This window comes from Mauremys reevesii, linkage group 5 (genome assembly GCF_016161935.1).
Source record: "Mauremys reevesii isolate NIE-2019 linkage group 5, ASM1616193v1, whole genome shotgun sequence".
Lineage (NCBI taxonomy): Eukaryota > Metazoa > Chordata > Testudines > Geoemydidae > Mauremys > Mauremys reevesii.
Window position 1 is genome coordinate 48,321,671 of NC_052627.1, and position 12,312 is coordinate 48,333,982.

The window sequence follows — 12,312 nt, forward strand, 5'->3', positions numbered from 1 at the left end:
GTTGGGACTCATAAGAGCCTCCCTGCAGAGAACTCTCCCTTCCTCCCCACAGCCTGCTCTCCTGCTTGCTGCAGGTTCCCAGCAGGGAAAATTAGCAAAGTCAGGAACAGTAAAAAATGATAGAGAAGCCAGAGTGGCTCCAGGTACGGTGGCCGTGCTGGCAGCATGTCAAAGGCAGACAGGAAACATGAGGCTCTCTAATTGCTTGAGGAAGGAGATTGTGCTCGTAAGAGTGACAGAGGATGGGAAGTTGGATAGAGAGGGTCCCTTTTTTTCAGGGAAGAAAACAGTGCAGGGAAAGAGGCAGAGCTCATGTTAAGGAGAGGGTGTGGAGGAAGAAGAAATAGCTACCTTGTAAAGTAAACTCATCTTCAGTACCTCACTGCAAAATTCTTGTTCTCAGTGTTCTAAGAATTAGTACCATAGAAAGGAGAAGAGAGAAAGAGAAAACATTCCAACTACCAATGTCCTTCCGCAAGTTGTGCAAACATGCAGCATGATCTAAGGATGGTCAGGTATGGCTGAACTACCACCTTTCCCCCTCCTTTCCTGCCTCCGGCATGAAACCACCTGATATGTGAGAACTTGAACAATGACGCCTCTCCTTTAAACAATCTGCTGGAGTGCCACAGGGCTTGTTAGATGTTACAGTGATATGGAGTGGTTCTAAAGGCATTACACTTGCCATCAAGATTGAGTGACTGTAGGTAGCCCATTATGGGCAGAGACATTTTAATTTCCTTGAACTTTTATCTAAATGTTGTTGTGCAGCAGTGGAGAATTAGGTGCTTTATTTAAATTACATCTTGTTTTCATGTTTGGTGAATCATTTCAATTGCTTGTACACACAAGGGAATGTTATGAAAATGAGAGATTAAACGGAGTCACTGGTACCCAGGAAGACATCAAAATTAAGTAGACAACTTTAGTAATTATCTAACTGTTTTGGATGCATTGGTAGCTAAACCAATTACCCTTCCCTCCTCTTCCCCCCACCCACCTCTCTGCACACACATTCACCAAAAACGTAATCTGCCAGGGGTTGGAATAGATGTTGTTTCATAAAAATTCAGAATCACTGCAATCATATGAGAAAAATGTCAAGTGGTAAAGATGGGAGATTCCCAACTATGCGACCAAAACAAAATAAAACAAACCGTGACATCTCATCTGTATAATAACCATTCTCTTTCAATAGATTCCCTACTGTTCCCAACTCATTCATATTAAGACAGGTGGCATGAGACTTCAACTGAAGATGGATTCGTGGCACAAATACAATATATCCGGCATGCAGTTATTTGAAAAACATACAGCTTAGCTAGTCATTAGCAAGATTTTCTTGATTCCAAAGGCTCACTGCCTGAGGTGTCATTTAAAACACTCCCACACAATTGGGTCATTGTCAGATATTTTTACCCTTCTAAGCAACTTAGTAGGAAAGAGTTTTGGTTGGAATTAGACTGGTATAATACCACTACTTCTTAGTACTTTTATGCGTAACTCCTGCAAGGTGTTTTATTATTTCTAAAACATTTTTATCATCTTTAAAAAGTTTGCTTAGGAAAGTAGGAGACAAGAAGGGCCAGAACATTCCATTGTTCACTGAGTTAATTATATTGTCAATCAATGCTGAGACCAAACTGTTCCTTTAGAAAATTATTTTATTCAATTGGACAATCCATTCCAGTGACATTCAACACAGCAGGAGCAGTATGAGTACCAACAGAATGGCATTTACTCATCTTTGGTTGACTTCATAGAGTCTGCTGATTTGTGGGAGTGAGATGGACAGGAATGTCAGTAGTTATCCTCATAATCTCCTCAAATGGTTTGTTTGTTATTCTGGAATACCAACCATTTGCCACAACTGAAGCAATGAAAACTTCCGCACACAAAAACCCCACCCTACTCATGGATTTTTACACTCCACATTGAAAAGTGAGATAAGATATTCCCAGAGAGTTTAACTTATAATGTACTGATTTCCAACTGAGCTGGATGTATCCAACAATACCTCAATATGAATGTGAATATCTAGGGCCAAATCCAGTCCCTTGCTCCATGGTGCTGAGACTCCCTGAATTTCAGAACCAATGTAGTTCAATCACCCTGGGGTGCAAACCCCAATGCAGCATGGAGCCAGAATAGGGGAGTATTCCAGCATGTAGTACCTATGTTGTGGGGCATAGATGGGGCTGCAGCCTCCTGCATTGATCCACTTTATCTCACTTAACAGTGGGTGGGCATGTAAAGGTCCTTGTAGTGCTTGTGAAACCATTCTACAGCTTTGGAGCAGGAAGATTCTTCTCATCTCCCCATACATCTTCCCTGGGTCTCAGCATAGCTATTCAAGAGACACACTGAATCCAGCTTTTGAAACTTATGGAAATAGTTTCAAATGCTGGCCCTATGGAAATCAAGGGGAGTTTTGTTATTGACTTCACTGGGGCTAGGATTTCATTAATTATAGGCTGTTAAGCTAGGATGCTTGTGCAGTAATGAAAATAAATCTTTGCTGATTGTACAATAATGTGTGCACTTACCATGATGGCACATGCAAATCAGATATATGGATGTGAAAATAATTGTTTCAGTTTTGAAGTAGCCCTTAGCACATGCAATCCCCTACTCTGTATGTACAGTCTCTAACTACACCCCCAGTTGTAAGCTCCACGTAGTACATATAAGTGGGCTTCTATTTTTTTTAACAAAATTGGCCTTCTAAGTGCAGCTTTATACTTCATTCAGCTATCAATTTTATCCCTTGGAACCTGTTCAACAAGGAAAACATAATTAAATGTACCAAGTAAACTTTGGGCATAAAATTAACCTTTCAGAGTTTTAGAGGGATTTACCACACATTTTTGGTCTACTTCCCAGGACTCAGCACTGAACCAGAATGGAGATTAAATTGCATACCATATGCTGTAGTCACAGTAATATATGTATTCCTTCATCCAATGACAAATAACTAGAGTTTATATTCCCTGAGAAAAAATATACCTTTTTATCACAAGCAAAAAGGTTTACAACTAACTGAAAAGTGGTAGAATTATAAATAGGAAAGGCCAATAGACCTATAGAAAGAGATTAAAAATGCTGAACGATGCCTTTTAAAACCACATTAATAGACTTGCTGCAATACGAAACGAAATAGAATACACCATGAAAACTACTGACAAATCAAGGGCCAACTACATGCAGTGTAATGAATGCAATCAAGGTATTTCTATTTTCACATTTTCCTTCCCCACAGCTTGCTGTAGATGCTAGATACTAATTTTCGGTAATGGTAGGCTGCAATATCACAATAAGTCTCTCTAAAAAGAACCAAGTGGATTGGTTAGCTGCATGCTTTGGCTCAGTAATGGAGATGTGCAAAACAGAATAGTTTTGCTTGTAGTAATCTCCGCAAAACTTTTCTTTGGTTTTTGATTGGAATGTGTTTGTATCCTCAAGTTTTGCTTTCAGACTTTAATTCAAACAAATGCAAAAACTCAAAGTAAAATTTTGTAAAAATATCTCATTTGGTTCCATTTAAAAACCATGTGAAAATATGATTTTCTCAGGTTTTGAATCCAAAATCAGAGAAGATTGAGATTTCCCCCAAAGTGGTCCTATGTTTGCTCATCAATGAACCAAAGTTCTTAAAATCTGGTCACAGGTTCACATGGAAGGTTTGTGAAGCAGAGTTACTGTTTCGGTGAATCTATTCGATCTGTTCTGTTCTATGTTGATTCTTGTATCACACCAGTAACTATTGTATCTAGCTTTTTTCACATACTTTCCTATTGTTTTCCAACTTTTTCCAGAAAGAGTGAAGAATGGCTTTTTTCTTTTACTTGTGCAAACTTTTTTTACCTTTGGTCCCTTGAAAAAAAAAGGAGGGGAGGGAAGGAGCCTATAAAATCATGACTGGTGTGGAGAAAGTAAATAAGGAAGTATTATTTACTCTTTCTCATAACACAAGAACTGTGGGTCAGCAAATGAAATTAATAGGCACCAGGTGTAAAACAAACAAAAGGAAGTATTTTTTCACACAACACACGGTCAACCCATGGAACTACCTGCCAGAGGATGTTGTGAAGGGCAAGACTATAATGGGGTTCAAAAAAGAACTAGATCAGTTTCTGGAGGATAGATGCATCAGTGGCTATTATAGGATGGGCATGGATGGTGTCCCTAGCCTCTGTTTGCCAGAATCTGAGAATGAGTGACAGAGGATGGATCACTTGATGATTACTTGTTCTGTTCACTCCCTTTGGGGTACTTGATATTGTCCACTGTCAGAGGACAGGATACTGGGCTAGATGGACCTTTGGTCTGACCCAGTATGGCCGTTCCTATGTTCTTTAAAAAAAAAAAAGCATAGAAAGAGGGAGCAAGCTGAAAAATTGAAAAGCTGAAACTAGAAAAACAAAATATCTGTTTCCAAAAACCAAAATGAAAACTAAATATTTTTTTCACTTTAAAGTGTCATTTTGAAATTAAATGAAATGAAAAATTTATTTTCATTTCTATATGAAAATTCTCATGGAAATTCCATGGGAAAATTTCACTGGGGGGAGGGGTTCCTATGCAAATTTCCATGGGAAAAATGTGGCTTTTCAAACTTGCTCCAATAACATTTTAAATAGGTAAGATGGAAGATAGAACTTACCTTTACTCACATGCCAGAATAGCTTGTATTTTATTTGCTAAGAATACTACATTTTTTTTCCAGAAAATGTGTGTATTGTTTCTTTTCAGATTAATGTATCTGGATGGCATGACACACTGTGGCACTTCATATAGCCTTGCATTATGAATTTCCTCCTGTGACTTATTTGACATAGCAGAATACTAGTGACAGAATGGAATGTAACACATCACTTTGGAAACCATGAGATACTGTTTCTAAAAATGATTTTATTTTAAAAGACTGAATTGCATTGGCATGGATAATAAGTAGATATAATTAAAGCACCAGTACAGTCGGTAGCCAAAAGTGTACACAAATGTTTAAATGTTAAAATTTTAATGTAATCAAACATCGTGGGCGTGCATATGTAGTGAGAATCTGAGCAGACACACAAGGCTGGAGCTCCATTTTGGTTTCACTTTTATTTGTAATTTTACCTGATTAAATTGAAGGGTTCACTATTATTTTATAGATTCTCCATCAATGAAAGTGAGCAGCTAGAACTGAAATGTTAAATTCCAAACCTGCTGAATCTGAATGAAGTTTTCTCCGTCATTGTCTGACTTAAGGAATAGATAGTGGTGATGTTGCAGCTTTGGAATTTATTGGTGAAGGCTGGCCTGCAGGTTTTGCATGTGTCAGTTACAGGAAGCTCAGGGATATGTGATTAAGGACTAAACTCAGTGCAGGAATTTTTAAATAATATTGTTTATACGATGGAAAATTTTACCAGCCAGCTGTGGGAAGAGGCGTTGAAATTGAGAGACACTAATATTTTCAGACATCCAGTCATTATTGTGCTGCTTATTTAGAAAACTATATTTGCTAATGTTTGGATGGATAATTCTGAGAACAAAGATAACGTGTGTAATTGACAGTTAGTGGAGAATCCAGGAGCGTGTTAGAAAGATTGGGGAGATAAAAGTTTGGATATTTTCAACGGCTACCAAACCTTCTGGGAACAGTCTTGTTTCCTGATCCTTACTAGGCTTATTCTTATCTCTGACCATATGCTTCAGTGATGAAAGCTGAAGGAAAACTGTTTGTGAGAACTTGGCTTACAGATTTTAAGATACACTGTAGGACCCTGAAGGTTGTACAAAACTGTGAATGAAAAAAGATACTAGTTTCCAAGACTCTGCAGCCTGGTTTGTGTTCTCATTAGATTTCTATTCTTCTAAGGGAAATGAAAGCTTTTCCTTTGATAAAGCAGAAGCACAAAATAATCAAGTGGTTCTACTCTGTAAAGGCTTCACTCTATATCATTGAAGTCAATGGGAGTTTTGCCACTGAGGTTAAGAGGAACAGGATCAACTCCCAATTTACTTAGCTAGACTGTGGGTAGAATTTGCTGGCTTGGATTATGTTTTCCCATTACCAAACAAAATCCATCTGTTTGTGGATTAGAGACTAATAATCAAATTCATCCATGATGTAAGAGAGTAGCATTTCTTTTGAAGAGAATGGAATGCATGCCTTCTTATGCAGCTAACCAAAATGGGTCCAGAGGATGACCCCAAAGCCTTTTTGGTGACTTTTGAAAGAGTGATGCAGGTCGCAGGGTGGGCACCCGACCAGTGGGCCAACCTCCTGGCTCCGTATCTGACCAGGACTGCCCAAGCTGTGTTCTGGGGGCTATCCACAGAGGATGTGCGGGACTATACCCAGGTAAAGGTGGCAATTCTAGATGCCTTAGATGTCAGCCCGAAAATTTCCGGTGGCGGTTCCGGAGTCTGACCTACTCCACGGGCGCCTGACCCTGGTTGGTGGTCCAGGAGCTAAGGGAGGCATGCAAGCAGTGGCTACAGCCCGAGAGGCAAACCCTAGATGAGCTCATTGAGCAAGTCATCCTGGAACAGTTCGTCCACATCCTCCTGCCACGAGGAAGTGCTTGGGTCCTCCACCATCAGCCTTCGACACTAGCCACCACCATCACTCTAATGGAAGATTTCCTTGCAGCTGAAGCCCCAGTGGGACTGGCTATTCAAACCCACCTGCCAGGGCCTGAACGCCCTAACCTAGAGAGAAAGGGAAGCACCCGGACAGAGCTGTGAAACCCTTTGTAGGGCCAAGAGCCCTGGTATAGATGCCCCAAGGGGCTGGTCTGATAAGCACCTCCTGACCCTGAGACAGAGGTTGGAAGGACCAATTGAAGCCCCCCCAGTGGGACTGGGGGAGCATCCACCTGGCCCGAACGACCAGAGCTTGGGCCCTGTTTCTTCTGTGGAAAATATGGACACCTGCAACAGGATTGCACTGAGATGGACTACAGTTTCAGTCACATTTGCACAGGGGAAACCTGTGCCCACTGGCCACAGACCATCAAGATCACCCTCCCTTGGCCCTGATTGACTCAGGCTGTGGCCAGACCCTAATCTGACAAAGCTTAGGCCTCTCGGCAGACCCCCATCTGAGGACCATCCGGTTGCAGTGTATCCATGGCGATGTACGGCCCTACGCCAGTGCCCGAGTCTGGCTGACTGTGGACGGGGTCACACAGCTGATGGTGGTTGGCCTGGCTCCGTGACTACCCTACTCCATGATCCAGGGATATGGCTGGCCAAAGTTCCCGGGGTCCTTCGTTCGAACACCAAGGAAGGCCCCAAGATAACCCCAGCACTGGAAGGAGGCTGCCTGGAGACCCATGCAGAGAAGGTAGAGGAAAGGAACCCCAAAGGACAGGGAGGAGAGCCTGAGGATCCCCCGCTCACATCTGCTGACAAACCTAGGGTTAACACCAACTTCTGCCTGGACCAAAGGGAGGACCCTACCCTTAGTCGATCATATGAGCAGCTGGTAGCTGTTGATGGGACCCCGATCGACTTGTGCCGGGCAAAGGTGTGGCCCCATTTCAAGTTACGCCATGACCGTCTCTATCGGGTGGAACAAGAACTCTGCACCGGAGACATCCAGACTCAACTGCTTGTGCCTCGATGTCACTGACGAGTGGTAATGAAACTCAGCCATGACATCCCAGCTGCCGGGCACTTGGCCCATGAAAAGACCCTCACCCAAATTTTGACATGGTTCTTCTGGCCCGGTGTGCACTAGGAGGTGAATAACTATTGTAGTTCCTGTCCAGAATGTCAGCTGGCTATGCCCCCATGGACGCCCAAGGCCCCACTGATTCCCCTGCCCATTGTAGAAACACCATTTAAGCGAGTGGCCATGGACTTGGTGGGCCCCCTCCCGAAAAGTATGGCGAGGTTTCAGTACGTGCTGGTCATCATGGATTACACCACCCATTTCCCTGAAGCCGTCCCGCTACAGAGCATCACCACCAGAACCATCGCTGATGAGCTCATGAAGGTCTTTGCCCACGTGGGCTTACCCCGGGAACTCTTTACTGACCAGGGCACCAACTTCACCTCCAGGCTGCTTCAGCAGGTGTGCAACCTCCTGGGGATTAAGCAGCTATGCCCCTGCATCTACCACCCACAAACCAACAGCTTGGTGGAACGGTTCAACCATACCCTAAAAGACATGCTGCGCAAATTTCCCCCAGACGACCTACACCGATGGGATCAGCTGCTCCTGCCGTTGCTTCTGGCCATCCATGAGGTACCCCAAGACTCCACAAAATTTTCCCCTTTTGAACTATTATATGGATGTCGCCCGAGGGGGCTACTGGACCTCATGAGGGAGACATGGGAGCAAGCCCCGTCACCAACCCAGGGCCTTCTGAAGTACATCCTCCAGTTTCAAGAATGCCTCGTGCAGACAGGAGCTCTAGCTCGGGAAAACTTGAAGGCGGCTCAGGAAGCTCAGGCCCAAACATACAACCGGGAGCCCCAGGTCCATGATTTCAAACCCGGTGATTGGATTCTGCTCCTCCTGCCCTCCAGCGAATCAAAACTACTGGCCTGTTGGCAGGGCCCATATGAGGTGGTCTGAAAGGTGGGACCAGTCACCTACGAGATTAACCAGCCTGACCGGCACAAGAAAACGTAGTGCTCCCATATTAACCTCCTGAAGCCCTGGCGAGAGCAAGAGGGCCTTCTAATTAACTCCTGCCCCCTGGAGCCCGAGTTGGGCTCCCAAGTACCCCATATTGAGTGGGACCCCAGCTCGGAGAAACCTTGACCGAGGAGCAATGTAAGCAGACCCAGTGCCTCCTGCAGGCATTCCCCAGAACTTTAACCACTCAGCCGGGCCACATGACCCTCATTCACCATACCATTCAGACAGAGCCTGGAGTGGTGATCCGGGAATTGAATAGGTCCTTGCCACACCGCATGCGGCAAGTTGTCGAGGAGGAAATCCGAGCTATGCTAGACTTTGGGGTCATTGAACCATCGCAAAGCAAATGACGCAGCCCGGTGGACCTGGTACCTAAACCCGATGGCATGCAGCGATTCTGCATTGACTTCCGACGTGTTAATGCCATTCCAAAATTGACAGGTTCCTGATGCCTAGAGAAACTGCTAGGCCACTTAGGAGAGGCTCGCTTTCTCACCACCATCGATCAGAGCAATGGATACTGGCTAATTCCACTCGACCCTGCCTCCTTGGAAAGGACCTCATTTGCCAACTCCATGGGCCTGTACCAGTTCACTTGAATGCCCTTTGGTCTCCATGGGGCCCTGGCAATGTTTCAACATCTGATGGACCGCCTCCTTTAACCCCACTGAGAGGTACACTGCTGCGAACCTGGATGATGTTGTTATTTACAGCTGCCATTGGGAAAACCACCTGGAGCGGGTAGCTGTAGTCCTGAGGTCCCTGTGGGCAGCAGGATTAACCGCCAATCCAAAAAAATGCCACATTGGATGGCAAGAGACCACCTACCTGGAGTACACTATCAGGAGGGGACAGGTGCGACCCTTCGTGGGAAAGGTTCAGGCCCTGGCGGCCTGTTCACTGTCTACCACGAAGCGCCAAGTGCACCAGTTCCTGGGACTTGTGGGCTACTAGCGGTGGTTTATTCCCAGTTTTGCATCTATCACAGCCCCTTTAACTGGACTTTTGACCAAAGACAGCCCCTGACGTATAGTGTGACCCCAGAGTACGAGGACACCTTCCAAGCACTTAAAGACAGTCTCTGCCTTGGGCCCGTTCTAAACAGCCCTGACTTTAACCGAGAGTTCATTCTCCAGATGGACACCTCGGAGGTAGGACTTGGGGCTGTCCTGTCCTAGGAAGTGGAGGGAGAAGAACACTCGGTCTTATACCTCAGTCGGAAATTGTTTCCATGAGAGAGGAACTATGCAGTGATAGAGAAGGAGGTCCTGGTAGTGAAATGGGCCTGTGACACATTGCGTTACTACCTCCTTGGGGCCCCGTTCACGCTGGTCACTGACCACACCACGCTTCAGTGGTTGGCTAAAATGAAAAATAATAATATGAGAATAATGCGCCGGTACCTGGCACTACAGCCCTATGTTTTTACTGTCCACCATAGGGCAGGTAAGGACCACGTGAATGTGGACTTCTTGTCCTGCTTGGGAGATTTAGAAGGGTCTGGCCCTGATGAATGAGAGCCAGACTTCAGGGTGTGTGTGTGTAGCGAGGTGGTGTGGTGCCCCACCACCCCATGGGAGGAAGAACCTACCCAGACACCAAAGCGGGCAGAGCCAGTGGATCCTGCGCCCACCCCCCAGAGGTCCAGGCGCAGGACAGGAAGTATAAAAGCCTAAACGCAGAGCTCAGTTAGGCAGCAGCCACCGAAGAGACCAGATGCCTGTGGACTAGCTCTGGCTTGGGAGACCCCAGCGATCTGCAGCTGACCTGAGGACTGGCCGGACTGGCCAATGCCTAATGCCGACCAGTGCCTGGAGGAGCCACCAAGCTTACCTGCCACCACCTACCCAGAGGAGCTGCCAAGCCTACCCCTCTCTAGCTATCCGGAGAAACCCATCGTGCTGGAACCCTCTGAGGACACCACCCAGACCCAGGTACTGTACAAGGGGGAGTCTGGAAGTAGCCCGGGGGCAGCTGACCCTAGTCTGGCTGCAGCACTGCCAGAGCCAGTGTGTTGCGGTCAGAATCCCCACTTCTGCCACTGCTAGGGCCCCGGGCTGGGATGCAGTGGAGTGGGTGGGCCTGCGTCCCCCCTGCCACCCACCTCGCAGTCTCGCCCTCTCCCAGGTCGCTCTAAGCCAGGAGCCTGGGGTTTGCTATTAAACTATTTGCTCAGTCTCTGCCCGAGGGCCTGAGCTTCTGACTGTTTGTTTGCTGCCCACCATGACCCAGGGCCTGGGCTTATCTTGTACTGCTTGAAGGTCTGGGACATAGTCTGGGTATTCCCCAACCCAGCAAAGAGTGTGTAGCAAGGCGGTGTGGTGCCCCAACACCCCTCCGGGGGTCGAGTCCCCTACACTTTGTATGTTTAGAAAGTGATCTACCTATCTAATTCAGTGGCTCTCAACCTTTCTAGACTACTGTACCCCTTTCAGGAGTCTGATTTGTCTTGTGTACCCCTAGGGGTCACCTCACTGAAAAACTACTTGCTTACAAAATCAGACATGAAAATTAGGACTATCAAGCCATTAAAAAAATTAATCAAGATTAATCATGTGAGTAAAAAAAAAATTAATCGCGCAATTAATCACACTGTTAAATAATAATAGAATACCATTTATTTAAATGTTTTTTGATGTTTTCTACATTTTCAAATATATTTGTGTCAATTACAACACATAATACGAACCATACAGTGCTCACTTTATATTTTTATTACAAATATTTGCACTATAAAAATGAAAGCAATAGTATATTTCAATTCACCTAATACAAGCACTGCAATCTCTTTATAATGAAAGTTGAACTTACAATTGTAGAATTATGTACAAAAAATAACTGCATTAAAAAATAAAAGAATGTAAAACCTTAGAACCTACAAGTCCACTCAGTCCTACTTCAGCCAATTGCTCAGATAAACAAGTCTGATTACAATTTACAGGACATAATGCTGCCCACAGCTTGTTTACAATGTCACCTGAAAGTGAGAACAGGCGTTCGCATGGCACTGTTGTAGCCAGCATCGCAAGATATTTAGTGCCAGATGTGCTAAAGATTCATATGTCCCTTCATGCTTCAACCACCATTCAAGAATACATGCATCCGTGCTGATGACGGGCTCTGCTCGATAACCATCCAAAGCAGAGTGGACTGACGGATGTTCATTTTCATCATCTGAGTCAGATGCCACCAGCAGAAGTTTGATTTCCTTTTTTGGTGGTTCGAGTTCTCTGGTTTCCACATCAGAGTGTTGCTCTTTTAAGACATCTGACAGCATTTTCCACACCTCATCCCTCTCAGATTTTGGAAGACACTTCAGATTCTTAAACCTTGGGTTGAGTTCTGTATCTATCCTTAGAAATCTCATATTGTTATCTTTGTGTTTTATCAGATCTGCTGCGGAAGTGTTCTTAAAATGAACATGTGCTGGGTCATCATCCAAGACTGCAAGTAAAACAGAACAGGAGACATACAATTTTCCCCCAAGGAGTTCAGTCAGAAATTTAATTAACACATTATTTTTAACGAACATCATTAGCATGAAGCATGTCTTCTGGAATGGTGGCCGACCATGAAGAGGCATATGAATGTTTAACATATCTGGCACATAAATAGCTTGCAACGCCAGCTACAAAAGTGCCATGTGAACACCTGTTTTCAGGTGACAT

General features: G+C 44.8%; 1 long non-coding RNA gene across 1 annotated transcript in view; it reads left to right on the forward strand.

Moving 5' to 3' along the window:
• Nucleotides 1-477: 477 nt before the first annotated feature.
• The window catches only part of LOC120405647, a 34,526-nt gene continuing 22,691 nt past the window's right edge, over nucleotides 478-12,312 (forward strand). The window contains exon 1 of the long non-coding RNA XR_005598743.1: nucleotides 478-515. This is a non-coding gene — a long non-coding RNA (uncharacterized LOC120405647). The remainder of the gene's footprint in view (nucleotides 516-12,312) is intronic.